The sequence below is a fragment of the Episyrphus balteatus genome, chromosome 2, assembly GCF_945859705.1.
Source record: "Episyrphus balteatus chromosome 2, idEpiBalt1.1, whole genome shotgun sequence".
Lineage (NCBI taxonomy): Eukaryota > Metazoa > Arthropoda > Insecta > Diptera > Syrphidae > Episyrphus > Episyrphus balteatus.
The window spans coordinates 23788807-23815997 of NC_079135.1; the positions used below are offsets into that span (position 1 = coordinate 23788807).

General features: G+C 28.3%; 1 protein-coding gene across 1 annotated transcript in view; it reads right to left on the reverse strand.

The window, feature by feature from the left end:
* LOC129910824 (prominin-like protein) overlaps positions 1-27191 on the reverse strand; it is a 168808-nt gene that overhangs the window by 48815 nt on the left and 92802 nt on the right. Inside the window, exon 3 of the mRNA XM_055988398.1 lies at positions 8829-8862. The gene's annotated coding sequence lies outside the window, so the exon portion shown is untranslated. The remainder of the gene's footprint in view (positions 1-8828; positions 8863-27191) is intronic.

The window sequence follows — 27191 nt, forward strand, 5'->3', positions numbered from 1 at the left end:
CTTCAAACACCGACATCGTTAATATTCGTCATTTTACGATAAAACATGTTGTTTAGAAGCTTTACAGTTTACCCAGACCAATTAAAAAATATTTTTTTGAGAAATAACATCGTTTGGCATTACACATAACAAAAACATATTTATGCATTTTGTTCAATATATATTTTTCTTCCAAAAAGTTTAGGGTCAAATAAAAACAAAATAAAACTATACACGAGAGAACGAAAAAATACACCAGCTAACTGCCACTATATATTTGCCAAAATTATTGACCAAAAAAACAGGTCACGCACTACATTATAGTTTTATTGGCCCATCAAACAATGTGTCTATAGATAAAATAGAAAAAAAAAAAAAAAACTCTTATTGATCACACACATACCACACTCCACGTCCGTTGGAGGCTATTTAGCTCGTGGCCACAAAGAATATATCACGTTTAATGTGAAAAGAAGACAAATATTAAAACCAGAGGTGCTATATCTTCTATATATCTTTTATCATCAAATAGATGGATGATACACCCCAAAACACGACACTATGATACTGAAAAACACTATTATTTGTGACTTTTGTTGTCCCGGCGATGTCTACCATTTGAATCAAATTGTTTTTTTTTTTTTTCAAAACAAAAAAATAAAACTGATAACGACACGAATATTGAAAGATTGTTTGGTGTGGATAAATAGAACTAAAATGATATAAAACACCTAGAATAGTGATAAGAAAAGAGAACAATAGTTCGACATGACAAAACTGACGGCAAATACACTTAAAGAAATTTGCCAAAATATCATAACTTCTTTTAAGAATTTTCAAAAATAATATAAAGTTTTAGCTTTGATTTCAAAATTCGGGTTTTTTTCTTTGTAAAGGCTTGTTTTTCAAAAAAAAAAAATTGCTAATTTTCACTTGTAATTTAAAATTTCCAACAGATTCTGATAAAAATTGAATTTCTTCGATAATTTCTTTCAGTGTCTTTCGTTTTTATTTACTCACAGAAATTTAGCACACACAGAAGAGTAAGTTTGTGATGAAATGGAAAATGTACGAAGAATATCGAGTTTATTTGTGTGGTTTTTGTGCTTGAGGCTACCATGACAATGACGACATTGGCATCTTGAAATGTTTTTTTTTTTTTTTTTTTTTTTTTCTTTCGAAAACAATAATACAGTCACCTAAAACGAGTGATTTCTTTTTTATATTGCTTGTCGAATTGTCGATGTGATAAGCAAAGTGAACTGCGATGCGAAATGCGAATAAAATTTCGTTCTCTTTCAGAATCGAGTGTGTAATTTCCTGTTTTGAAGAGAAAAATGTTGAAATGGTTTTATTTGAAAAATAAGAAAAAAAAAAGAAACACACGAAGAAATCTGTTAAAAGGAAGGTAGTATAAGAGTAATTATATGCAAATAGAGATACGAGCAGGCAAAAAGGAAACTTGATAACAATTTACATTTTCTTGAAAAGTTTCATTGTAACATTGTAATTTTAGTTTTCAATACTTGAGGGTTGTTTATGGTTTCCTTGATTGTAAATTAAATTTAACTTGAAATTTAATTGATAGTGAATTTAAAGAACAATCGAAAGTTCTGCATAAGTTTGGAACGGGTTCAAGTCAGAATTCCAAAACTCCAATTATCGAAATCCTGAAAAAAATGCAAAATCATTTAAACCCAGAACCGCGAAAATTCAAAATAGTATACCGAAAACTAAAAATCCCGAAAGTATTAAATATTTTTTTACTCACAAGATCCCAAAAACCCCGAAATCCGGAAAATCTAAAATCTCGAAAACCCAGAATCACGAAAATTTAAAGTACCGATAACCAAAAATTCTGAAAATATTATGAATTCCTTTAAATCAAGATCCCGAAAATCCCAAAAGTCTAAAATTACCAAAAATCCAAAAACCCAAAACCCAAAATCCGGAAAATATTAAATTTCTAACTCAAGATCCCGAAAATTCCAAAATCTTGAAAACCCAGAATCACAAAAATCCAAAGTACATACCGAAAACCCAAAATCCCGAAAATATTGATACCCTTTAACTCAAGATCCCGAAAACCCCAAAATCAGGAAAATCTGAAATCGAAAAAACCCAGAACCACGCAAATCCAAAATACTGAAAACCCAAAATCCTTTAAACTCCAAAATCCCGAAATTTTGAAGTTCCGAAATCCAAGAATCACGAAAATCCAAAGTACCTTAACCCCAAAAATATTTAATTCCTTTAATTGAAGATCCGATAACCCCAACATCCCGAAAATCTAAAATCCCGAAAATCCTGAAACACGAAAATCCAAAGTACCGAAAACCTAAAATCCAGAAAATATTAAATCTCTTTAAACTCAAAATCCCGAAAATCTTAAATCCCGAAAAACCGAATTCAAGAAAATCCAAAGTACCGAAAACCCAAAATCCCTAATACCTATATAAAATCCCTTCAACTCAAATTCCCGAAAACCCAAAATCATGAAAATCAAAAGTGCCGAAAATCCAGAATCCCGAAAATCTAAAATCCCAAATTCCAAACAAAAAAATTCCAAAATGTTAAAAAAAAACCCAGAATCGCAAAAACCTAAAATTTCTTAAACCCAAAATCCGGAACCCAGAATATCAGAAACCCGTATTCGAAATATCAATTTCGAAAAATAGACAACAATATTACTGCTCAGTTCCGTTAATATGACTATAAACATGATCTAAAGTTATTGTTCTTTCAATAGTGTTTTCGGGATGCTGGGTTTTCTTCGGAATTCTCGAATTTCTAGATACTCGGTTTTCGGAATTTTCGAGGTTCTAGGTTTTCTAAATCCAGAATTTCGGGATTGTGTCCGTATCTTTATTACTGTTTAGGGATTGGAATTTGGATGCTAGGGATTTAAGGTGTCGGAATTAAAGATATCCGGGCTTTTGGGTTTTCGGATTCAGAATTTCGGTTTCTCGTTCGGAGCAGGTCCGGGTTTCATTTATGAATTATTCGGGACACGTTTCTTAAACTTTAATCTTGTATGCACAAGTTACTTAATGTCAAATGTTCGCTTACAATGAAAAATGCGTTGTTGGGGTTCAATTAAAACTTAACTTTAAAAACTTGTCATTTTCAACTTTTTTTCCATTTTGAAAAAGGGATTCCACTCAAGTTCCACCGAAAGGTTCTACCCGTTTTACTTTACGTTTTATTTATTCATTTAATGAAAGAAAAAAAAAAAAGTTTTTGTTTTTTTATTTGCTTTTTGTTTTGAATATAAAATTCTCTCTGTCATCAATTACCCTTTCTCATATCAGTGATATTGCTAGGCGGGCGGATGGTAGCCGCCTTCCTCAATAAGCATTAAAATTTCAAAAGGAATCCTTTTTTCTTTTATTATTATTAGTTAGATATATACCCTCTATATAATGTATCTCTCTCACTCTCGCTGTACCTGCATGACAATGGCAATCCTAACTTCATTGTTATCCTCGCGACAACGAGAGAATGAGAGCTTCAGAAAGAACAAAAACTGAAAAAAAAAAAATAGAATATTAAAATGCAGATGGAACCCCTTTTGACTGCTAAATGAACACACACAATCTTCTTGAATGTGCGGGTGGAGTAACGACAGAGAGAAAAAGAGATAAGGAGGATTTAGTTGTTTGGGTAGAAAAAAAAATATATATAAAGAATAGGTTGCTTCAGGCAAAAAGGGAAAGGAAAAAAGACAAAAGTTGAAACCTTTTTTTTTCCAGAATTTTATTAATATTTTTTTTCTGTAGGTATTTTTTATTATTTGTTTGTTTTTAATATATTCTAGGATACTTTTGTTCTAAAATGTCTGTATATCACCTTTTTTTTTTATTTTAACTCCTCGAGCTATCCCTGATTCTAATATATTAACACACATACACACAAGGATTTTGTACTCATACATGGATAAATGAAAAAATGCAGGACGAACCCGCTCGTTCAAAAACTAGGTCAAGAACAAAGACACTTTTCTCTCTGTAGAGATGTAGATGCACTCTATCCTAACTAACAAAGAAAAAAAAGAAGGATTTTCACTATACTAGGTACTGCTTTTTCATGCAAAATGTTGCACCACTAAAAGGCAAATGCACTCATCTTTTCACTTAGAAGTAGTTTTATCTAGGAGTCACAGGTGCGCATGTAAGTTTTTCACTTGAGGGGGGAAAAGGGGGCTGTTTATTCTAAGGTTAAATTTTAATAAATTCAACTTTTTCATTCAATAAAAAAAAAACTTTGAAAGAAATGGAAGCATGATTTTGAAAAAAATTAACGCGATTCGTGGTTATGACAACCAAAATGACACCAAAATAATGGATGAGTCTTTTATGGATGTTCTATTTAATAAAACTTAACACAAACATTTCTTCCTTGAAACTAGTTTGAAAATTTCAAACTATAAAGGTGTCTCACGCGATAGAAATTTAGGAAAAGTGCGATTCGGCAAATAGTCAGCAAAATTGTAAAAAAGAAAGGAAAATAATATTTCAATTATTTCAAACAAAGTCAAGAAAATGCAATTTGCGCGATTCGTAAAAAGTGAATGCAATAAGGCTTGCGATTGTTCGGACTGTTCAAAAAAAAATATGCAATTTTTGAAAATTGAATTTGGAAACATTTTTTGCAATATACGCGATTCGAATTTCAAATTAAAAACTGAAAATATATCAATTATAGGCACAATATCGAAAACTTGTTGCATTCAAAGAAAAATAATAAACAAATGCATTACGCGATTCGATCACTGGATCCAAAAATTGGTCTACTTTTTTCAGATTCCATAGAAATAAAATGCACGACTGGGTCGCACGTACTTGCTCTAAGAATTCAAAGTGCTTAAAGACTTTTATGAAAATAAAAAAAAAACAAAAAAAAAATGAACTAAAAATTCGTTTTTTAATTGAAAAAAAAACAACTCTTTAAATTAAATTGAGCGTCAAAAAAATATGCAGTCTGATTTCATTTATAAAAACGCATTTTTAGAAAAAAAAAATTCCAAAATTTGGGCGGTTTTTCTTTTACCTAAACTAAATTTGTATAAATATTTTTTAAAAAAAAAAGTTTTAAAATAAAAATGGTATGCCGCTTTTTGGCAATTATTAATCAACATCTAAAACCAAAATTAAAAAGAAATGCAATGTCCGGTTTTCGAAAATTCGATTTTTCAAATCTAAATCCAAAAAATTATGTTTTTTTGAAAATTTTATTTTTGGCTTAGGTATATTAAAACTATATAAATGCTTTCGTATAAAAAATTTCATTGAAATCAAATAAGTAATGTGGGAGAAAATAATATTAAAAAAAAAAACGGTTAGTACCTGCCCGTAGAGAATGATTTTCGAAAAAAAAAAAAAATTTTCACCAAAAAAAAAAACCTTGTTTTAAAATTACCATTTCATTTTTTTTTAAGAAGTCGTTGAATTTACTTGGGACCTATGAACTTGAAGAAGAACAGTGGGCAAAAAATAGCACACATTCCTTAAATCGTAAAAAAATATTTTCTAAGCTAAAATTCTTACAATTTCCAATAAATTCAGTATTTGGTACCGAATTAGTATAATGTATTGTTGGTTAACCACGATTTTTTAAACTAGCTTGGCACTTCTTGAGTAAACTTTCTATTAACGTCTGGCATCTACTTTGTGCAGTAGGGTATCACGCTTTTTTTTTATTCCGGCCCACAGATGGTTTGAATAAATGTTATATTGGGTTGATATCGTGAATTTGAATTGGCAAGGTGCAAATATCGTTATTTTCGTACAAAAACCAATTTTGTATTATTTTTGATGCATTTTTGGCGTCATTTTCATGAGTTAATTTATGATTCACTGACGAGAAATTAATTCCATGGTGTATTCTTAACCCTTAACCCAAGCTATGAAAATCTTTGAAATTTTTTTGAAGTGAAAACTTCTTTAGTATCGTAGTGATTTGAAACAAGATGAAACGAAAACGCGACACGACTTCAACTTGTTATAACTTTTTTGTTTTAATAGATAGATGAATGAAATTTGTACTGTAGATAGGTAATTAAATAAATTTTCAAATTTTCAATTAATTTCATATTCAAAATTCGGAGATAACGGTAAAAAGATGTTCTTTTCCAACACACGTTATATCTTTTGATCTAGTGCACATACAAATTTGGTTTAACTTTAATACGCATGCTGATAACATAACCTTTTATTTGATATATCACACATAACGTTACGTGCTCTACAAGTTACACAATCTTAAATTGAACATTTAAAAATACCTCAAAACACCTGTGGAGATCTGTTGGCGATGACCAGCTACCAGTGTAGGAAGTACCGTAATCTCAGTCTGGAAATTCGACATGGTTGACTTTAAAAAATTCTAACTTTTCTTGTAGATATCTTTGAAATAAGATGTATGCATCATTTTACAAGGTGAAACAATAAGCTTTCACATGGTATAAAATTTTGTATAGGTTGTCAAACAAAAAAATTGATTTAATAGCATGATAACATAAAAATAAAAATGTTTTTTTGCTTTTTTTGATGAAATTTCATCAGTTTAAAAAATTCTAGCTCTTTTTGTAGATGTCTCATACACCTGATCGATATATATATATTTTGAACTAAGACAATAAGCTTTCAGATGGTGTAAAAATTTGTATAGGTTGTTAGGGAAAAAATGGATTTAATAGTGTGAGAAGATAAAAATACGTGTTTTTTCGCTTTTTTTTATGGGAATTGATCGAGTTCAAAAAATTCTAGCTTTTTTTATGGATGTCTCATAGACTTAATCGATATATATATTTTGAGCTAAGACAATAAGCTTTCAGATGATATAAAATTTATCTAGGTTGGATTTGAAGGTGATAGAATAAAAATAGGTAGATTTTTTCTATTTTTTTTTTTTTTGTAAGAAAAATGATTTTTTAAGGTTTCACTTCTAATACGTGTGAATTGCACTCATGTTTTTTTTTTTGTAAAAAAAAAATGTTGATTTCGGTCCATAGTCATAGTTCGATTAAAAAAAAAGTATGATATATGACTAACTTTTTGTACTAATCCAGTAACTAGGCAGTATTATCTTTCAATTAAGCTATCGAAACCTAAAAAATTATTTATGCAAAAAAATTGGAGTTATAGCTATTTGAGCAGGATTTTTTAATTGATTGTTAAGATCAAAAATAATTCTACTTTTTTCTGCACTTTAATGAACTTTTTTGTTAATTTTTTTTTTAACTTGTTAATTAAGTAGTAACAAAAAAGAAATATATTTTCTTCTACAACTTCTGAATAAAAATGTTTAAAACAATTTGTGTTATTTCTGTGTCCTATACAGTACCTAAATTAAATATTATCTCTCCTTTTTTGTACCCGGCCTTGCTCAAACTTGAAGAGACTATCGAACACAGTAACTCGTCAAGTGCAGAAGACGGCACAAGCAAAACCGAATGATATTCCTTCAAAACTCGTTCAATTATATTTACTCATTGAATGGACATCAAAAGATATTCAGGAATTCAGGTATCTATAGGTATGCCTCCTTTGCAAGGACATGAATCTCAAATTATCAAATCGTTAAATTTTGTAAAGAAATCCACCAAAGAGTAAAAATCATTTTGAATAATCTGGGGTATCTTGTGTGGGTGTGATTGTGGTAAAATTGAATCTAGGACGACGACATCGAGAACCGACAATAACGACGACGACTATGCCGACTAAAGGATATGAATGACCTAAATAAGAGTTTACTCTGGTTATCGTGAGAATCTGTATGGAATTCACATTCATGTTGCTATGGCTGGACTTTATAACTTTTCCAAATATCTAAACAAATTGAATGAATCAAAGGATAATTTTTTTTTTTTTATAACAAAAGAATAAAGATCCTTTTGAGTTGTATGGGAATGAAAGAAAAACCTTAAGACTTAAATTTACTTAATTAAAAGAAAATATATTCCACTCCTTTGGTGATAATTTTTTTTCTTTTCTTCTATTTAATATTTTGCCATTTTTATGAGAAATAACGTGTGATTGATTGGATCAAATTTTACTTAATTAAATATTTTACAAGAAGGGTAAACGAAGAAAACACCTACAACGATAAGTTTCTTTTAGAGAAAACAAAATATCAAAATCGATTAGAAAGGAGTGTTTTTTGTTCCTTTCTCTGAAGACCAGACACTTCTGAGAGTGGAAGGACTTTGATGGAATGGAATTTGGAATTTGTCAGATTTTAGAGAAAGATAATCTAGAAGAATTATTTTAGGGGCTTAGACAATTTTATTGGACCTATCCTCTATTATTTTTTTTTTTTTTTTTTTTTTGTAGTTTGGTTTGTGGTGATGGTGGTTTTTATTGAAGAGAATTTTATTTCTTTTGGGGTTTATATTGTTTTGCATATCTTGATGGGTTTTTCCTTTCTTTTTTTTGTATTTTTTTGTTTAATTTGATTGCGATTCATGTATTTTCGATTAAAAATGAATTGGATGGAATTTTTAATAGCCAGGTTAAAAGGGTTTCATGCCTACATAATAAATTGGGTAAAATAAATTTAAATTAATGACAAGAAGGGTTTTTTTTTTCAAATGTTCGTTGAATAAATTTTAAATTTTGTTAAAAATTCAGGTCAAAGGATATATCAATTATGTCAATACAATTGAATTAAAACTTTGAACTTTATAAAACTTTTATGGATAAAAAATCTAAAAATTGGCATAATTTTGGAGAATGTAAATGTAATATTAAATTAGAAACAATTTGCAGTACCTATGTGAGATCTAATTAAATTTCAGATTTGAGTCATTTTTTTTTAGATAAGTTAAAAGTAAAGAAAATTTTACTCACGATTTTGGTTTGAATCGTTTTGTTCCCGAATTATCTGAAATCAAAAGAATATAAATATTAGTTAATAATGATTTTTAAATAAATAAAACATCGCAAAGTGAAAATAATGTCTTCTTTCTTCATTTAAAAACGACAAATATAATTTCTACATTATTGTTATTCCTTCTTGTGTTAAATCACTGTGGCGTATACGTATTTTTTTATTTTTAAATAAAATTGTTTTTACTCTGAAAGTTGATAACATTAATATTCCAGTCGAGACGTTTGTTTCAATAATTAAGGTTACAGGAATTTAAATTGGTCAAATTTTTAGAGAATATTGTTTTGAGAAAACCTTATTGAAGTGAAGAAATGTTTGTATTTGATTAAATTTTATAAAGAAATATTTTTTAGACTCACTTAGTAGGCTCTTAAAAATGCGACTAACGTTTTAAAAATTAATATCCTTTTTTTTAATTACGATAAATGTTTAGAACTCGTGGGTCCCTCAATTCTGTAGGTTTGGATGCCTGTTTGCAAAGCATCGAGCTACAGCCTAAAGTAGTGAAGCGATTTTCTTCAAATTTGTTACTAAACAATTTTTGGGTGATTGAAAATTTTTATACAAAAGCGTTTAAGTATGCGCAATATTAAAATTTCACAAAATTTTCAAAAAAAAAAACACATTTTTGGAGTTTTTTTTTTTTTTTTGAAAAATCAATTTTTTGAAAACGGGTTGAGGACAGTGGCGTACGTTGAGTCGCCGGGGCCCCGGGGTAAGACTAAATTTTGGGGCCCCTTTGATATTTGGGGGCCCCTTAGTTAAAAAAAAAATTACATATACGCCATACGTTTTTTTTTATTGTATGGCTTATTTATTTTTAGGTTTATTTTAATGTTTTAATATGTTCGTAATGTACTTTGCTATACTTACTTAAAATGTCTCTCATAAAAGTAGTAAACACTTGTACTAGGGGCCCCCAAAATTAAATATTTAGAGACCCCTAAAATAAAAATTTTTTAGCTAAGAATTGATAGTTCTTGGGGCCTACGTTCTGAAGTAATAAATACATATATTTTATTTTCCATCATCAGACATAATTTTTTTTATTTTGGGGCCGCTGAACAATTATTTTTAGAGCCTCAAAATTAAGTGCTTAGAGGCCCCTAAAATATAATATAATTTTTTTGGAGCCAAGAATTATTAGGTATTGGGGCCTCTGTTCTGAAGTAATATTCGGAATGCCACCAATAACGTAATGTTTTCATTTTGGGCCCTGATGTATTTATGTTGGGGCCCCTGAATTTATATTTAATTATTCATTTGATTGTTTTGAACCACTTTTGAGGATCCTCAAATAATATTTTTGTATTATTTGTGGTGGCAAAGATTTTTCAAGTAATATTGTTTGGGGCCCTAAGATAAAATTATAATTTTTCTTTTAAAAATGCAGTTTATTTTTTTGGGGCCCCTGGGGTAACCTTTTTTTAAAATCAATATACACATATTGTGTGGCTACCAATGCATTATACATTACACTGAATGACATAATTTGTATCCCTGGTTACTTCGTAACTCAATTTATGCTAACAGTTTCCTTCTCTGCATTGCCTCCAGTGGGGGCCCTGGGATCGGTCGGGGGCCCCGGGGCACCGCCCCGCTTGCCCCAAGGGAGTGTACGCCCCTGGTTGAGGAGTTATTAATTATAATTATTTCTTCAAAGAATTTTTTTTTTTGAAAAATGTTTTGGTCATGTATACCTAAAAAATAAAGTAAAAAAAAAACGATTAAGTTATTTTTCTAAAACTTCATTTTATACAAGAAATCAAATGGCATATTTCGTTTTGTGACCAAAATTATTTAAAACGGTGTTAAATTAATTACAATTACACTAGCTTACAAAAAACTAAGTGCCGTTATAACGTATAGATTTGAGCCCAGAAAACTCGAAATATTTATGGATAGGTTTTCGAAATATCATTTTTCAAAGTTTTTTGTCGTTGTTTTTCACAGCATACTTAGTATTTGGGTTATATCTTGAGTAATAAACGACTTATCTGAACAGAAAAGCCGGCGCCTGAAAACTGAGTAAATAAGCAAGACCAACTAGAATAACTTTTCTGGGTCAATCCAGATGTTTAAGTGCAATGTATTAAAACAATTTATAAAAAAAACCGATTTGTTAAAGGAAATTTTTGCAAAAAAAACTTTATTACTGAAAGAAAAAATGAAAATCTTTCGAATCCTCATAGTTTTAAATTTTTCATGTGTAATACACTTTCTGGCAAAGATAAAAAAACTTTCTTCAAAATCTATGGATAAGTTATAAAGATATGACCATTTTTGTAACGATTAATATTTTCCACTCTTTTTGTTACTTTTTGAGTTTTTGCCTATAACTTGAAGAGGGAGTCGAATTTAAAAATTTCTATCAAAAAATTTTTGTAGATAATTAAATTTTCTATCGATATGTATAATTTAAAAAAAAATTTAAATTAAAATATTGTAAAAAACTTAAGAAAATATATTCAAAAAAGAGAAAAAACGATATTTTTGATGTTTTTACTAAATAGTCTATTTTTATCTTTTGAGCATTTATAAATATCGAACATGTAACGGAGAAAGAAGACATAATGGTCACAAAAATTTAATACGTCTAAAATTGGATAAAATAAAGACTTTCAAAATCTACTGTTTTTGGTCTTTTTGAGCCATTTTTCTTTAGAGAACAAAAAATGGAGGTTTAAATTGATAAAGATAAAAAGATAAAAAACTCTTAATTGCATTTGGAAATGTGATATTTTTAATTTTTTTTTTTTTTTTTTTTGAAAAAAATACATTTTTTGAAAACGGGAAATTTTGTTTTAATATAAATTCCGTTTGGGTTGGTTGTTTTATTTGCTTGCGTGTTCAGAAGTGTTTTTAACTTTACGAAAATAATGCGCATTATAAGGTTAGGCGTAATTTCACTAAAGTGATTGCTTTATTTAGTCTTTAATTAAGGACTTTACTTGAGCGAATGCTCACAATTTAATTTTTTTTTTTTCAATTTTCTAAGGTTGATGAGTAACAACTATGGATTTTCATCCTTATTTTAGAAAGAAATAATAAATTCTATGTTAGATATAATTATAAGTTCTTATTATTTTTGATAAAGCTTTAAAACAACATTTATTTATTACTTTAAACGGGATTAATTTATCTTTATAAAGTAAAATATGTTAATAAAAAATCTCTTAAAAATACTCTAAGTTTTATAAAATTAAATTAGATCTATTACATTCTTATTCTTTTTAAACAAAATATTATTTTGTGTTACTTTGAATCTTATTAACAGTGAAGAACCTTGCTAATAATTTCATATTCATCCATAATGTTATTATATTAAAAATGGTATTCTCGTGTATAATTCCTTTTAGTTTCACACATAACGCTCTAATCATCAAACCCTTAAGAACAAACATGAAAAAAAAAAAAACAATTTACGCTCATCACCGTTATGTACCTTACACAAAAACCTTTTTACAAACCGCCTTGGATAAAAATATACATCTCTGATTATTTTCTATAAATAGGTATAAGTGTGTAACAAAAACATCATTCTTTTCACTCAGTTACTAAACTATTATGGACAGCTTCCAACATTCCCATCGATAAGAACAAAAAAAAAAAAAGAAGAAAATAACCCCATGGAGGAAGAAAGACCAACTCTAACTTTGTCATTAGATAAATGTTTTCATGTGAGAATATCCCATAAAGAAGAGGAAATTACAAAAGTTATGATGACCACATGTGGCCATTATAAGAACACAAAAACAACACCAAACTACATTCGACAAAAATGGCATCTTTTATCTTTTTTCATATTTTTTTTTTTTTTCAAAACCACACCAGTGTTATGGTACTTTGATAATAATAATTATATTATTATTACTTTTATCTTCATTAGTTCCGTTTCGAAGGATGTTTTTCACTAAAGGTATATAATGACTTAGACTTTTATGTCTTTTTGGCCACAAAAAATATTAGTAACGAAAAGTAACTCTTCAATCATGAAGGACATTTTAATGCCTTAAAATATGACATAAAAAGGACTTGATGACAAAATGGCTACCTACTTTATTTTGACTCAAAAACGAAAGGTTGAAATATATTTTCAATAGACGCGTTCAGCCTTTAAAAGTTTAAATTTAAAAATATAAATAGATTACAATAAGAATTAGCTTTTTTTATTTAATTTTTTTTTTTTTCAGTGTAATTCATCTGTTCTCGTGTATGACTTTTTTTCTCTTGTTCTACTTAGAAAACTTGGGGTGAAAGAGAAAAAAAAGAACAAAAAAAAACCAAACCCAGAAGCCGTTCATCATGAAACCCAACATCCATAGAGCTTCGCACAAAGGACTATTAAAGGATAACTTGAAGGGAAATTCACCTCTTATAAGATTAAGGAAGAGGTGTGTTCATTTTATGGTTTTTTGGTTAGGTTATTGGGTCGTTCGTCGTCATCACCTTATACAAACTTCATATACACCTTCTATAAGAGGAATTCTGACTTTACAAGGTTTTAATTAGAGGGATGATTTTTTTTTCAATTTCTCAAAAAAAAAAAAAAAAGACGATCGCGGTATTTATATATATATATTTTTTAATGGTTTTCGTCGTCAAGGGTTGTTAAGTTTTTTTTTTTTTCAATAGAAAATGGAAGCAAAACGATATGACGGAGACGACGCACGACACGGCAACTAAACGATATGATGGTGAAATTTATGTCTTAATCGTAAAAATGAACAACAACTATTAATTCAAATGGACGTTTTTAAGTGTGGTTTTTTATGGTTGGTGTGTTTATTGGTGTAAAAAGGCGTGAAATTAAAATTAGGGTAGACTTTTTTTTTTTCTTTGTGGATAAGTAGAAAATCTTTAATTTTAGACACTTTAGGGAAATGGATTCCTTCACTTTTTTTTATATTTTGTGAGATGTTCTTTCTTGAGAATATTTATTAAGGAACCTGATTTGGTTCTTTTAACAAAATTCTTTTGCTTGCTAGATAAAAAATAGTTTACTCGAATCAAATGCTTTCCCCTTTAGTGCCAAAATATAATACTTCTTAAAGAATTCTTAAATACTTCTTTAGTACTTCCTTAATACTTCTTACTTTTTAACGACTTCTTAAAGACTTCTTAAAGACTTCTTAAAGACTTCTTAAATACTTCTCAAATACATCTTTAATACTTCTAAAATACTTTTAAAATACTTCTCAAATATTTTTTTAAATACTTCTTAAATACTTCTTTGATACTTCTTAAAGATTTCTTAAATACTTCTTAAAGACTTCTTAAAGACTTCTTAAATACTTCTTAAATACTTCATTAATACTTCTTAAAGACTTCTTAAATACACTTCTTAAGAACTTCTTAAATATTTCTTAAAGACTCCTTAAATACTTCTTAAAGACTCCTTAAATACTTCTTAAATACTTCTTAAAGACTTCTTAAGGACCTATTAAATACTTCTTAAAGACTTTTTAAATACATACATCTTAAAGACTTCTTTAATACTTCCTTAACACTTCTGAAAAACTTCTTAAAGACTTTCTAAATACTTCTTTAATACTTCTCAAGTACTTCTTAAATACTTCTCAAATACTTCTTGAATACTTCTTAAATATTTCTTAAAGACTTCTTAAAGACTTCTTAAATACTTCTTAATATTCTTATAGACGTCTTAAAAACTTCTTAAATACTTCTTTAATACTTCTTAAATACTTTTTAAATACACTTCTTAAAAACTTCTTATATATTTCTTAAAGACTCCTTAAATACTTCTTAAAGACTCCTTCAATACTTTTTAAATATTTATTTCTTAAAGACTTCTTAAGGACTTATTAAATACTTCTTAAAGACGTTTTAAATGCATACATCTTAAAGACTTCTTTAATACTTCCTTAACACTTCTGAAAAACTTCTTAAAGACTTTCTAAATACTTCTTTAATACTTCTCAAGTACTTCTTAAATACTTCTCAAATACTTCTTGAATACTTCTTAAATATTTCTTAAAGACTTCTTAAAGACTTCTTAAATACTTCTTAATATTCTTATAGACGTCTTAAAAACTTCTTAAATACTTCTTTAATACTTCTTAAATACTTTTTAAATACACTTCTTAAAAACTTCTTATATATTTCTTAAAGACTCCTTAAATACTTCTTAAAGACTCCTTCAATACTTTTTAAATATTTATTTCTTAAAGACTTCTTAAGGACTTATTAAATACTTCTTAAAGACGTTTTAAATGCATACATCTTAAAGACTTCTTTAATACTTCCTTAATACTTCTTAAATACTTCTTAAATACTTCTTGAATACTTCTTAAAGACTTTTTAAATACTTTCTTAATACTTATAAAATACTGCTTAAAGATTTTTTAAATACTTCCAAAGACTTCTTAAATACTTCTCAAAGACTTCTTACTTCTTAAATTCTTTTAAATTCTGTTGTGTCGATTGTTTATGAAACTGAATAAGTTTTAGCTTATCTTCTTCTCCATATCTTCATTTTTGTTTTGTGCAAAAATGTTTTAGCTAATACAAAATTCATCTCAAGAAAACGTCCAATCACATTCTAAAATATTTCTCGTCTATTAAAAAGACCAGCAAAAAACAAATTAAGTTCAACGGCATCAAAAAGCTTTGCTCCTTCATAATCAAAAGTTCTTCATCATCAACCCTGCATTATGATGTGTTTACACTTTCACATTAAATGTAATGCATTCGTATGCAAAAACCGGAAGTTCTACCCCTCGAGAATGAGACGAAACGAAAAATTAAAAAAAAATCAGGTCTCTTTTTAAGTTTTTTTTTTTCTTGTATTAATAAAGTTCAACGGCTTTTCCCGTGAAAATGTCATCAGAAGCATCGTCAGACTTTTTTTTTTTTTGCTTCGAGTCAACAAGAAAAAAGAAACTTCCATTCCTGTTGCTGCATCCGACTACGACTCCGACAAAAGAGCATGACTCATAATAATTAGTGGCCTGGGCGTACGTTGTACGTTGGTTGGGTTTGTTCTCCTGCTACTAGCTACTACTACTTTTATGGACAATGGAGACCTTTGACCCGATTCGTATCCGAAACATCGTGCTGCTTCCACCACCAAGGAAACCTTTTAACCCTTTCCTCATCATTTGAATACTTTAGCATCTTTTGCGCGCATATTATGCCCTCCACTTCACTATACTATTTATATATGACTGAGGCTGAGGCTATGGCTTATGGTGATGGTAATTCTGTGCGGTTGACGTTTGGTAATATGCGAAAGGCTATACAGAACAACGCAAACATGCAAGCTCAATTCGCTCAAAAAGCTATGTAATTAATGAATGATGATGGAAAATATTGTAAGTGTATGACGAGACTTATGGGATGAGGAGTCACAGGCCTTAGCTGGGAGAAAAACTTAAGAATGAAAAAAAAATCGTTATTTAACTGAGTACTATAATACTGACAATTAGACTCTTTCTCTCTTCATTCTTGGTCGCCTTTTCCATCAAAGTTATGTTTGCTTGAGAGGCTTACGTAATTATTATGATTTATGGTTAATTCTTTTATACTTTAGATGAATCACGAGTAAGCGAACAGTGGACCAACTTTTAAAAAGTTGTTGCAATATTCTTATGTGCTTAAAATACAAAACTAGTTTATTTCATTGGAAGCTCCAAAAAGCGAAAGAAATTTTAAAATCGATCGAAGGACTCGACTGATTTTGAATTATTTTTAAAATCAAAGAAGTTTTTTAATGACAGTTGGAATTTTGGTGTTAAATTATTTTGTTGTATATTTGAGCTTGTAAAGAGGTATTTATATTCACGGTTGTAAAAAATCATTTTTTTTGTTTTCAATTACAAATTTTTTAAAAAAATATTTATTGCAAATAAAAATAAATTGCATTAAAAAAATCTGTATTGCAACTGAAAAACATTTTCATTAAAAAAAAATTTATTATAACTGAAAAATATTTTCATTGAAAGTAAAATGTTTATTGCAGATAAAAATACTTTGCATTGAAAAAAAAAAAAAATTATTGCAAATAAAAAATTTTCTGCATTGAAAAAAAAATCAATGCAAAATTTTTGCATTAAATATTTTTTTTTTTAATATTAGTCGTATTAATGTCAACTATAACATTAAACCTAATGTATGGTGAAATAGTCAAAATTGTAAGAAATTCGACGAATATAATAAAAAAAAAATATTTAATGCACACATTTTTCCTTGAATTCCTTTTTTTCAATCCCGAATTTTTTTTATTTGCAATAAAACTTTTTTTCAATGCAAGATATTTTTAAATGTAATACAAATTTTATTTTCAATGCAAATATTTTTTAGTTGCAATAATATTTTTTTAATGCAATTTTTTTTTAAATTTCCAAATGAATTTTTGTTTTAAATTGATATTTTAACAACTCTGCTTAAAGGGCATAGGAAATATTGAAAACCTGAGATTTTCTTAAAAAAAACAAGTTTGAACAGCCAGACTAATAAAGATTTTAAATTCTATAGACCATGCGAAAAGTAGTAAAATCACAACAAAAACATAACTTTTAAAAAAGAGCTTTTTAAATGAAAAAAAAACATCTAAAAATAAATATTAAAACTTTTAAGTTTTAATTTCAACCCTGTCCACAAATTTTATATAAACTCGTTATGTTTTACGTTTATTAACAAGAATTATTGAAATATCTCAATCCGTTCCAAAGTCATTAATTTTGCAACGAAAAATGAAAATGTGGCCCACTGTACGGCAAAAGTTGGATTAAAGCTGAGCTTTTAAATATTTCTTAATTGTTGTTAATGTCATTGTATAACAAAATAAATACTTTTCCCTTTTTTATTTAAAAATGTGTAGGTAATTATTTTCAAAATAAATTTTGATTTTATCGATAAAACTAATTGGGAAATGTTTCGCATCGAATCCAATTAAAAGTTATCAACAACAAAAATTTTAAAAAGTTTACCAAAATATTTTGTTTTTTGTGTGTACCATCAATTGTTACATAATTAATTAACAAAAACTCTTTATAACAACACAGTTTTCCACTTTATCACGTTTTATTATTTGGGAGTAGGTACATTGAAAATGGCTCAAGTTTTTGAAAGTGGTTTTCTTATCTTTTTTTTCATTTAAGCATCAAGTTTGTTTTCCAGGAAATGGTGGGTTAACACAATTTTAAAGTAATCACGTTTCCGACGTGCATCGTTATCGTGTCGTTAATCTCTCTCTCTGTATCTCTTTTTATAATTTATCGATTCTTTACAATAATTTTTCCATGATGAAAAGTTTCAGTTAATTTATTTTTTTCATTATTATTTCCCTTTCATTCTTGAGATAAGTGAAATGGAAAATTTCTTACTAACATGCAGAGAAGTTTTAATTATGTACGTAAAGATATGCACATATTGTTAAATATTTCATAATCTTTAAATCGATTAAAGATAATAATGATAATGAGTTTGTAGAAAATTGCATGCTTTTGTGTAATAAATTATTGTACAGGTTGTTAGGAAATTATGCATTGAACCTATTAATAATAAAAAAATTTTAAAATCACAAATCGTGCGTCGGTCTCATGAGAAAACCTCGTAACTCCACTTTTTTTCAAAAATGACTTTTGAATGCCATTCTTTAGAAAATATGTCAGCGGAGCAACCCAGAAAATTTGGGGTCATTTCGAAAACTCTAAATTGACTTAAATTCAAATTTTGCACAGCGCGTGTCTTCCCAACTACTCTGTTGTTTGTTTACTCTTTCGTCTCCCCTGTAAAATTTTGATTTTGGGAGTTACGAGGTTTTCTCATGAGACCGACGAAATGTCACAAAGTTTACAATATTAAATTTATAAGCATGGCCTTATGGTAATCTTAGAAATTATTGGGCAATTTTGTTATTTTAAAACAAGGTTGTAAAAATATAAATTGTTAAAAAAATGCATTTGAAATGAAAAATAAAATGCACGACTGGGGTCGCACGTACTTGCTTTTGCAGTTCAAAGCACTTTAATGTTAGTTTACTTGTAGATTTTACGAGCTGCCTCTAAAATAAATGTTAAAGAAATTTTGTTGAGGTTGGGGAAGAGCCGACATTTAGACTAAATTTTTTTCATACAAAAATTTTTTTTTTTGTATTTTTTGAGAAAAAATAAAAATGCAATTTTATTGCCATTGCTTTAAATATTACGTATACAAAGTTTAATCAAAATCGTTAAAGCCGTTTTCGAGAAATTCGCAATATCGTATTTTTTTTTATGGGAGGTATACGTTCTAAACGAAATAAAAAAAAAAACAAAAAAAAAACCAACTTTCAGAATTCTATAAAAATCATCTGTACCAAATTTGAAGAAAATCCATCCACGCGTTAAGGCTGTGGAAATGTGTACAGATGGACGTACAGACGCACGGACGGATTTGCGAGACCCACTTTTTTGGAATTCTCCATCATCGTAATGATGGTTTTGATTAAAACCTCAAATTTTTTTTTCCACACGAAACCAATACTTGCCCTATAGAGCAAGTAAAAATAAAAACATTTTGCATTATACAAAAATTTTATTGCAAATAAAAAATTTTGTGCATTAAAAAAAATTCAATGCAAAATGTTTGCATTAAATAATTTTTTTTTTAATATTCGTCAAATTTCATACATTAGCTATTTTAGCCAACATTGTAAGAAATTCGACGAATATGTAAAAAAAAATATTTAATGCAAACATTTTGCACTGACATTTTTTTAGGTATGCAGAAATTTATTTATTTGCAACAAAATTTTTGTTTAATGCAAAATATTTTTATTAACAATAAAAATTTTACTTTTAATGTCAATATTTTTCAGTTGCAATAGCATTTTTTTTTTTAATTTTTTTTTATTTATATTTTTATTATTTATATTTATTTATATTAGGTGATAAGAAATTGTGATAATAGCTCTAAGTTTTTGTTGTAGTGTTTTGTTTAGTTTTTCATGTTAATTTATTAAATTATTTATTTAAAATTTTAAATTCAAACAACAATAATAAAAATGTACTAAAATTTAATTTTCAACACTAAAATCAAATAAAAATCCCCTGAAGAAGCTGGAAAGAAAAGGGCGAAAATTAATTGCATCCAAAAATAAAGATCATTAAAGCCCAAATAAAACCTAAAAATTTATATTTTGTATTTGCAATAAATATTTTTTTAGACGAAAATTTTTTTAGTTACGATACAAATTTTTTTTAAATGAATCTTTTTTTCATATGCAATAAATATTTTCTTTTTAATGCAAAAATTTTTTTGTTTGCAATAAATATTCTTTTTTTAATTTGTATTTATTAGGAAAACAAATGCATTTAGAAAAATGATTTAAACAACCCTGTTTTAAAAGTCTATTCTTTTTTTGTATCTTTGCAATGAAAAATTCACGCTTGAAAGCAACTATACTATAAATTTAATTTAAACAAATCAAGCGAAACAACGCAAGAACGTGTCAGCTAGTTTTTGTACCAATACCACTAATATAGATAAGGGAAATGTATTCATTTCTATTGGATGCATTTCGAATTAGTGTTGTGGTTCTATTGTATATTGACTTCTATGGTTCTATGAATGTTTTCCATTTCAAATAACGGTAAATGTATGTCAAATTGCAGAACAATCAAAGTTTTCAAAAGAATGAAAAGAAATCGAAATGTTTGTTTTTCTTTTTCAATTGTCATTGCATTGTGATAATGAGAGTGATTTATATTTTCTAACAAAAAAAAAAAGTAGTTGTTTTCACTTCTAACAATAATAGCGCACTTGCATTTGTTATGACTTTCCACTACATTGATATTTTGTAATTTTTCAGGGGGATTTTGTTTTGTTTTTGTTTGTTGCTTTTTTTGTCTGATTTCTAAAGATTTGAAAAAGCAATCATGTAATGAGAAGTCAATTACAAAAATATTTATTCTAGTTGAATGGAATGAGAAAATAAAGTTAAACGTGCATTTTTTCTTGGGTCAAGGTTTTACTAAAGAATTCTCTGGAAGCTTTATATGGCTCATTTTCTTGTAGAAGCCGATATGTTTGACCCAAAAACAAATAAGATAACAAAAATGTTCTAGCCATGTAAATAAAAATTTAATAATGTAAAATGCAAGCAGACTTCTTAAATATTGTAACTTTACTTTTTCTATTGGTCATATTCATCACTCGTAATACGACCAAATGGGAACTATTCAGACAAATTAAGTTCCGTTATTCAGAGGAGCGGAATTTTGTTTGTAAATGCTAATTAACTGTCTGTACGTGACGCTCCTTTTTTATTATTTAGTAAAATTAACAAAGAAGTTCAAACATATATAAATTAATAAATTAAGGAAGGAATTCAATTATTTGGGTTTTTCGAAGATGAAGGATCTCTTTGAAAAATACAATCTATAGAAATTACTTCAAAGGATAGTTAATTTAGTATAGTTATATTTTTCTGTCCGTGAGTGTGTAGTAAATTTTACTGTCAATTAAAATTTAACTTCAATATTGTTAGTTAAAATAAACAAAACATCGTAACTCTGTTGTAAATAAAGGAAAGTTAATAATTTTAAAAAAATCTTGGAGTAGGTGAGTAGTAACTTATGGATTCTAATTTCATACAGCTTAGTTTTGTATTTACGGGTTGTCCTACAGACAAGCACCATGAGTAATTCTATGTCGAAAAACTTATGAGGACCCGAGTTAGAACGGTTTTTATGTTTTTTTGAATCGTAAATCAACTCTATCTGCAAAAGCTTAAACTGATTTTAAAATTAGAATAAATTAAAACTTATGACAATGGGCAGGTTCAGAAACGTTAGGGCCTAAATATTTAGGTAATTTCTCGCTCTCTGATTGGTCAACTGTCAAAAAAAATCCTTCCAATTTAATTTTATTGGAAAGCTGACTGGAAAGTTAGGCAAGAAAATGTTACCTAAACATTTAGGAAAGTTTTTTTTGTCAACATGACAGATGATTGTTTTTAATTAATGAATTACGTTATCAAAATTAAATCTATTTATTTGAAAAACGAGTAAAAAGTGCTTTATCGGTTATAATTTATATTATTTATTTATTAAAGAATAGTGAAATTTGGTGTCTGCCCCATGCGATCTGTAAAAATCTTAGGTAAGTTTCGATATTTGACATCCAAACAAATTTAGTCAATTTACCTTTATTTTCGTTCAGAAGATGACGTAGCCTAAATATCTAGTCCCTAATATTTCCTGAACGTGCCCAATTTAAACTAGCCCAAAACATTTCCAGTTTTTAACGATTTTTCAAGAAATTTTTGTCAAGTGGATTGTGATCTTACAATTTTTACTTTGACATCATTTTATCAAAAAAAAAATGCGTTTTAGAGACACTTTTTTTTCTTCTGATTATGAAAGACCAATTTAATTTCTTAGAATTGCTTAAAATTACATTTTTTTCTCAAAAAATTAACAAAAACTTAAAAAAAATTATTTATTTAAAAAATAAAAATATCACTCACTAAGGTCCAATTTATTCAGTCTCCATTATATTTAAAGTCGCCATTAAAAATTTAAAATCTGTCAAATCGCATACAAATTTTAAAATTTCCCATTTTAAATGGCGACTTTAAATTTAATAGAGAGTGAATAAATTGGACCTAAGTTGTCGTAAAACTTTAAAGAAATTTTAAAACCGCAAGCAAGGCATAAAGAAAATGATATTTTTTTTAAATAAAGGACAATCTGAGCAAAAACTTTATAACTTTCAATAGGTAGTTAAAGAACACTTCTTCACAATATTAAACAAGTTATTTGCTTAAATACATACGTACATTGCTTTTCACGTAATATCATAAATTTACATACTCGTTTAACGTTCTGATTATGGCTGCTTACCTGAAAGAAAAAGAAAAACGATATTATAAATATATTGCAAATCTAAAACTAATTTAATTTTTTTAATTGTTTTTTATTTAAATGATAACGTTACTCCTAAATGTCGAGGATCTTTATGTCTTCTCTCATTGTTGATCCAAAGTAATTTTTTTACGTTCTCGTTCTAAGATTTTTAACTATGATATGCGACTCTACCAACTTCAACGCCATTGTTCGACCAAAAATCTTTGAAAAAATATCACTATTAACCATTGTAAAAGAATAGGGGTAAGTACACTACCTTGGAGAACTTCACTTTTGGTTATATTTTTCAGGTCCTAGGGAAATTGTCAAGTTGTGTAGTTACAAATATTCTTGACAATAACAAAAAGTTGTCAAATGAGCCTTTTGTTTTAAATTTTAAATCATTCAAATTAATAAAGGTTATAAGTAACAGGGTGAAAGAAACATCCTATTCGTGGTTTCAAGTTCCAAAACTAAGTATTTGATTATCATCCATTTTCCACAGGCAAGAAGTCAAACTGGATATTTGTCACTAAATGATTTACCTTTTATAGACATCATCTTTACTATTGGGATAAAAAAAGAGCACCTTAGAAAAAGAACAAAAGCGCTATCAACGTCTTCTAAATGCTTCTTCTGACCAGTTTTATTTAAGTATTCCTTCTGGCATAAAGTTAAATATCAATTTTTAATCGATTCAACTTCTTGTACTTCCAGGTTTCAACATAAAAGTAGCTTATTTAATGGTTGACAGGAAACATACTTCCCTCACGATATCCTGAAAACAAATATTAACCCACTTGGTAAAACGTTTACTGCATTTACTCTTAAATATTGTATGAGATTGTTCTGAAACTTTTGTTCAGTGTATACTTTTAGAACTATTATCGTGTTGTCGTAATAATGACTTGCAGGTGAAAATTTTCTTAGAACATAAAAGCTCCACATCTGTATGTTTTCTTAAAATACAACTTTTATGAAACATGTCTCGAAGGATAGTATCTTTAAATTTCAACAGTTTACCTATGGTTTGTGTGGGCAATGGAAAAACTTTGAAGAAGAACATTTTCCTTCTGCCAAACCATAATAATTTTTCATGTTATTATTAGAACGGAAATTAAATAAGTTTCCTCTTTTTTTTATTTTTTATTTCTTCAACATTTTCACTTTATGGATTTCCTCTTTCTAACCAAGTGTACTTACTACAAAAAAAGGAGAAAAGAGTAAAAAAAAAAGTTAATATGTTTTTACGATATTTTTTTCCTTCAACTTTTTGTTTTATTCTTTTTTTTATTACAAAATTTTAAAGTACAAAATTAAATTTTAATAAATTTCCTTCCTTTTGGTAAATTAAATTAGATACAGGAAAAGACAGAGAAGGAGTGATGTTGTCATTAAAAAATTGTACGAGGTTATGGTTGTTGGACAGCATCAGCACCAGATTCAGTATAACGTGGGAAGCAAACATTAAAGGCATCTGCTGCACATTAATTGAATAATTACTTTTTCACTGGAAATTTTTAGATGAAAATTTAATGAGAGAATATAAATTTGTTTGCCATCGAGGTCATGGATGATGTTGCTGCTGACAAGAAGCATCACATACATAAATACTATATTTTTATAATTACACAAGGGCGGGGCAGATTAGAGGTTGTTTTTTTTTTTTTTTTTTGGAGAGAATGATGCTTAATTGTGACATACAGTAGCGAGCAAAAAAAATGCAAACGAAAGAATTTTAAAGAGTTTTTAACAAGAACTTAGTTACGAAATTTGGCATATTGAAACTGTTTTATTTTCATTAAACAGAATCAATTTGTGGAACATTTTACTCCATAACCATTATTTGGTCAAAAGTCTACCTAAATATGCGTTTTTAGACGAGCAAAAAAATGCAAATGTTTTTATTGTTTGCATTTTTTTTGCTCGCTACTGTAATTTCGCAGTTGCTCATAAATACAGATTAAGAAATAGTTCAACCGAAATTTTTGGGTGAAGCATTACATAAATATTTTCAAATGGTTTGTGGAGCTTTAAGTCTTCAAAATGGAATGATTAACAGAGATAATGCCAAAATATTTGGAAGCATTATATTTTTCGTTTGAGTTTAGTTGACGATAAAAAAAAACGCTACGGTGATTATTTGAATGTTAAGAAAGACAATATAAGACCAAATAAGACCGAAAAGAAGTAGTTTTAGATCTTTTAATAAGAAACGAAAGGTTCAAAGTCTCCTAAGTGCAGCTAGCCATCAGGAGATAGTTAAAACCAGTGAAATGGGGAACAGGGACATAAGTTCCAATTTTTTTTTTCGGGACTTATGTCACACTTTAACTTTACTGGGTCATAAGCCCCGAATAGAATTTGGTAATTATGTCCCACCCGATTGAAACATTAGTTCCGAAAAAATTAGGGGCTTACGAGTATGACCCAATTATATTTTGTAATTTTTGAATATGTCCATAATATTTACTATAGTAAATTTAAAGAGATTATTTTCTATAATACTTCAATGCAAATTTTAGTTATAAGCTGTTGGAAAACAAAAGCAAAGTTTTACAACTGTATTTACCAGTTGATTCATTCGGGATCTACACAGAGAAAAATAGACCACATAAAATAGAACAAAAACAATAAGATTTCTCTATGGTTTTCATCCAAGAAGGAAACCTTATTAAAACAATCGGGTTTTCCTTATTGTTTTAAAATATGCACTTGTAGGGTTTTAAAAAAAAAAAAAAAAAAGACGACCAGGCCAGGAATCGAACTGGGGACTTCAAATCATTAGTAGCCCACCTTACCACCTGAACCAACCTGCCATGAAAATATTGATTGCGATTTTTGTTCTAGTGCTAAGTTGCATAAAAAATCAACTTTTCAGTCAAATTTTAATAAGATTTTCTCTATAAAAATAATAAGAAATCTCCTTAAAAAAACCTTATTAATCGTTGGTTTTAATAAGATTTCCTTATGAAATGTATGGACGGTAAAACAATATGGTAATCTGTTAGTTTTTAGCGGGTCATATTTTTCTCTGTGTATGTCCCATTTTCGACATAAAAATTCAGAACAGTATGGGGCATTGGTAATTCCCGAATTCGATTTGAGACTTATGAGTTATGACCCAGTAAAGTGAGACATTAATCCGGAAAAAAAAAATGGGGACTTATGTCCCGGGGACATATGTTCCTGCGCCGTGAAATTGCTCTTCGCGTAAATGGAAAATTATATTCCGATAAATCCGTAACGGTTTTATAGAAAATTTTGTCGAGTAAGGGATCAAAATTTACCAAAGGTTAACTTCTGATCCTCTGGAATCACTGAATTACTGGAAATTTTTATCAAAGCTTATCTGTCGGAACTTCAATTTGACAAGTTCAATGCAAATTGCAAAGAAATGCAATAGGCTAGAAATTATTATTTTACTACAATAACAAACACAAGTCTTGGCCCTGGTAATAAGCGACTGACATCTTAAGAATTTTTATGGCGCATCAAAACGTATGTGTTATCTATTTTTTGCATTCAAATCGCCTAAATGTCATTCAAGCTAATCAACTAATAAATGCTAACAGCAGAACAATAAATTGATCTTGTTTGTCAAAGTGATTCAAATAAAAATTGCCACTTAAATTTAAATTTATTCAAATCTATCATTTAGAAGAGTGATGCTGAACGATCGCACTTTGCATGATTAACAATGAAGACACGAAGAGCTTCAACTAATCTTGAAATTCCAGAAAATTTGCAACTTTATCAACTCTCTGACCAGTCATTTGAATATTTCAAAAAAAAAAATAAAACAAAATTGTTATCTACTACTTTGCTGCAGCATTTGTTAAAGTAAGCAGCGCTGGAATGCAGATAATACGTAATATTTGACAATAAAAACAATGGCACGATAAGACGTAAGCTCAAGAAACGACGTAATTTTTCAATTACCCGCGTGCGCTCGTTCCATGCAAATTTCAATTATATGGCATTTCATTGCTGTGTTTCGTTGAAGTTGTACATTGTTCCAGCGCTATTGGAGGCGGCAAAATTGACCTGGTTTATGAGTGTAGTATTATGTTAATTTTGTGTAGTAAGTATGTTTACAAAAGATTAGATTTTTTTTGGGTATGCAAACCACGAAAACAGAAATTTGGAACTTTTTATCGGTTTTAAGTAATTTCCATTTTTAAACAAAAAAAAAAAATTAAACCAGGAAACTGGTGTTAGAAGCAAAATATGAGTAAGACTTTTTTACAAAGTCACCCTTTTTATGTAAAAAAAAATTACTTTGTCATTTTATCTTACAAGGAGAAAAAAAAAACACTTAAAAACAAGCGGATTCCACATTAAATTAAGCGGATTTCTGCATGGTTTTTTCCCAAAATGACTTCCTTCTTAAATTAAGCGGACAAATTAATTTCTTGAATGTGCTAATTTAAAAAAAAAATCCAATTGATTTAAACGGAAAATCCTCTT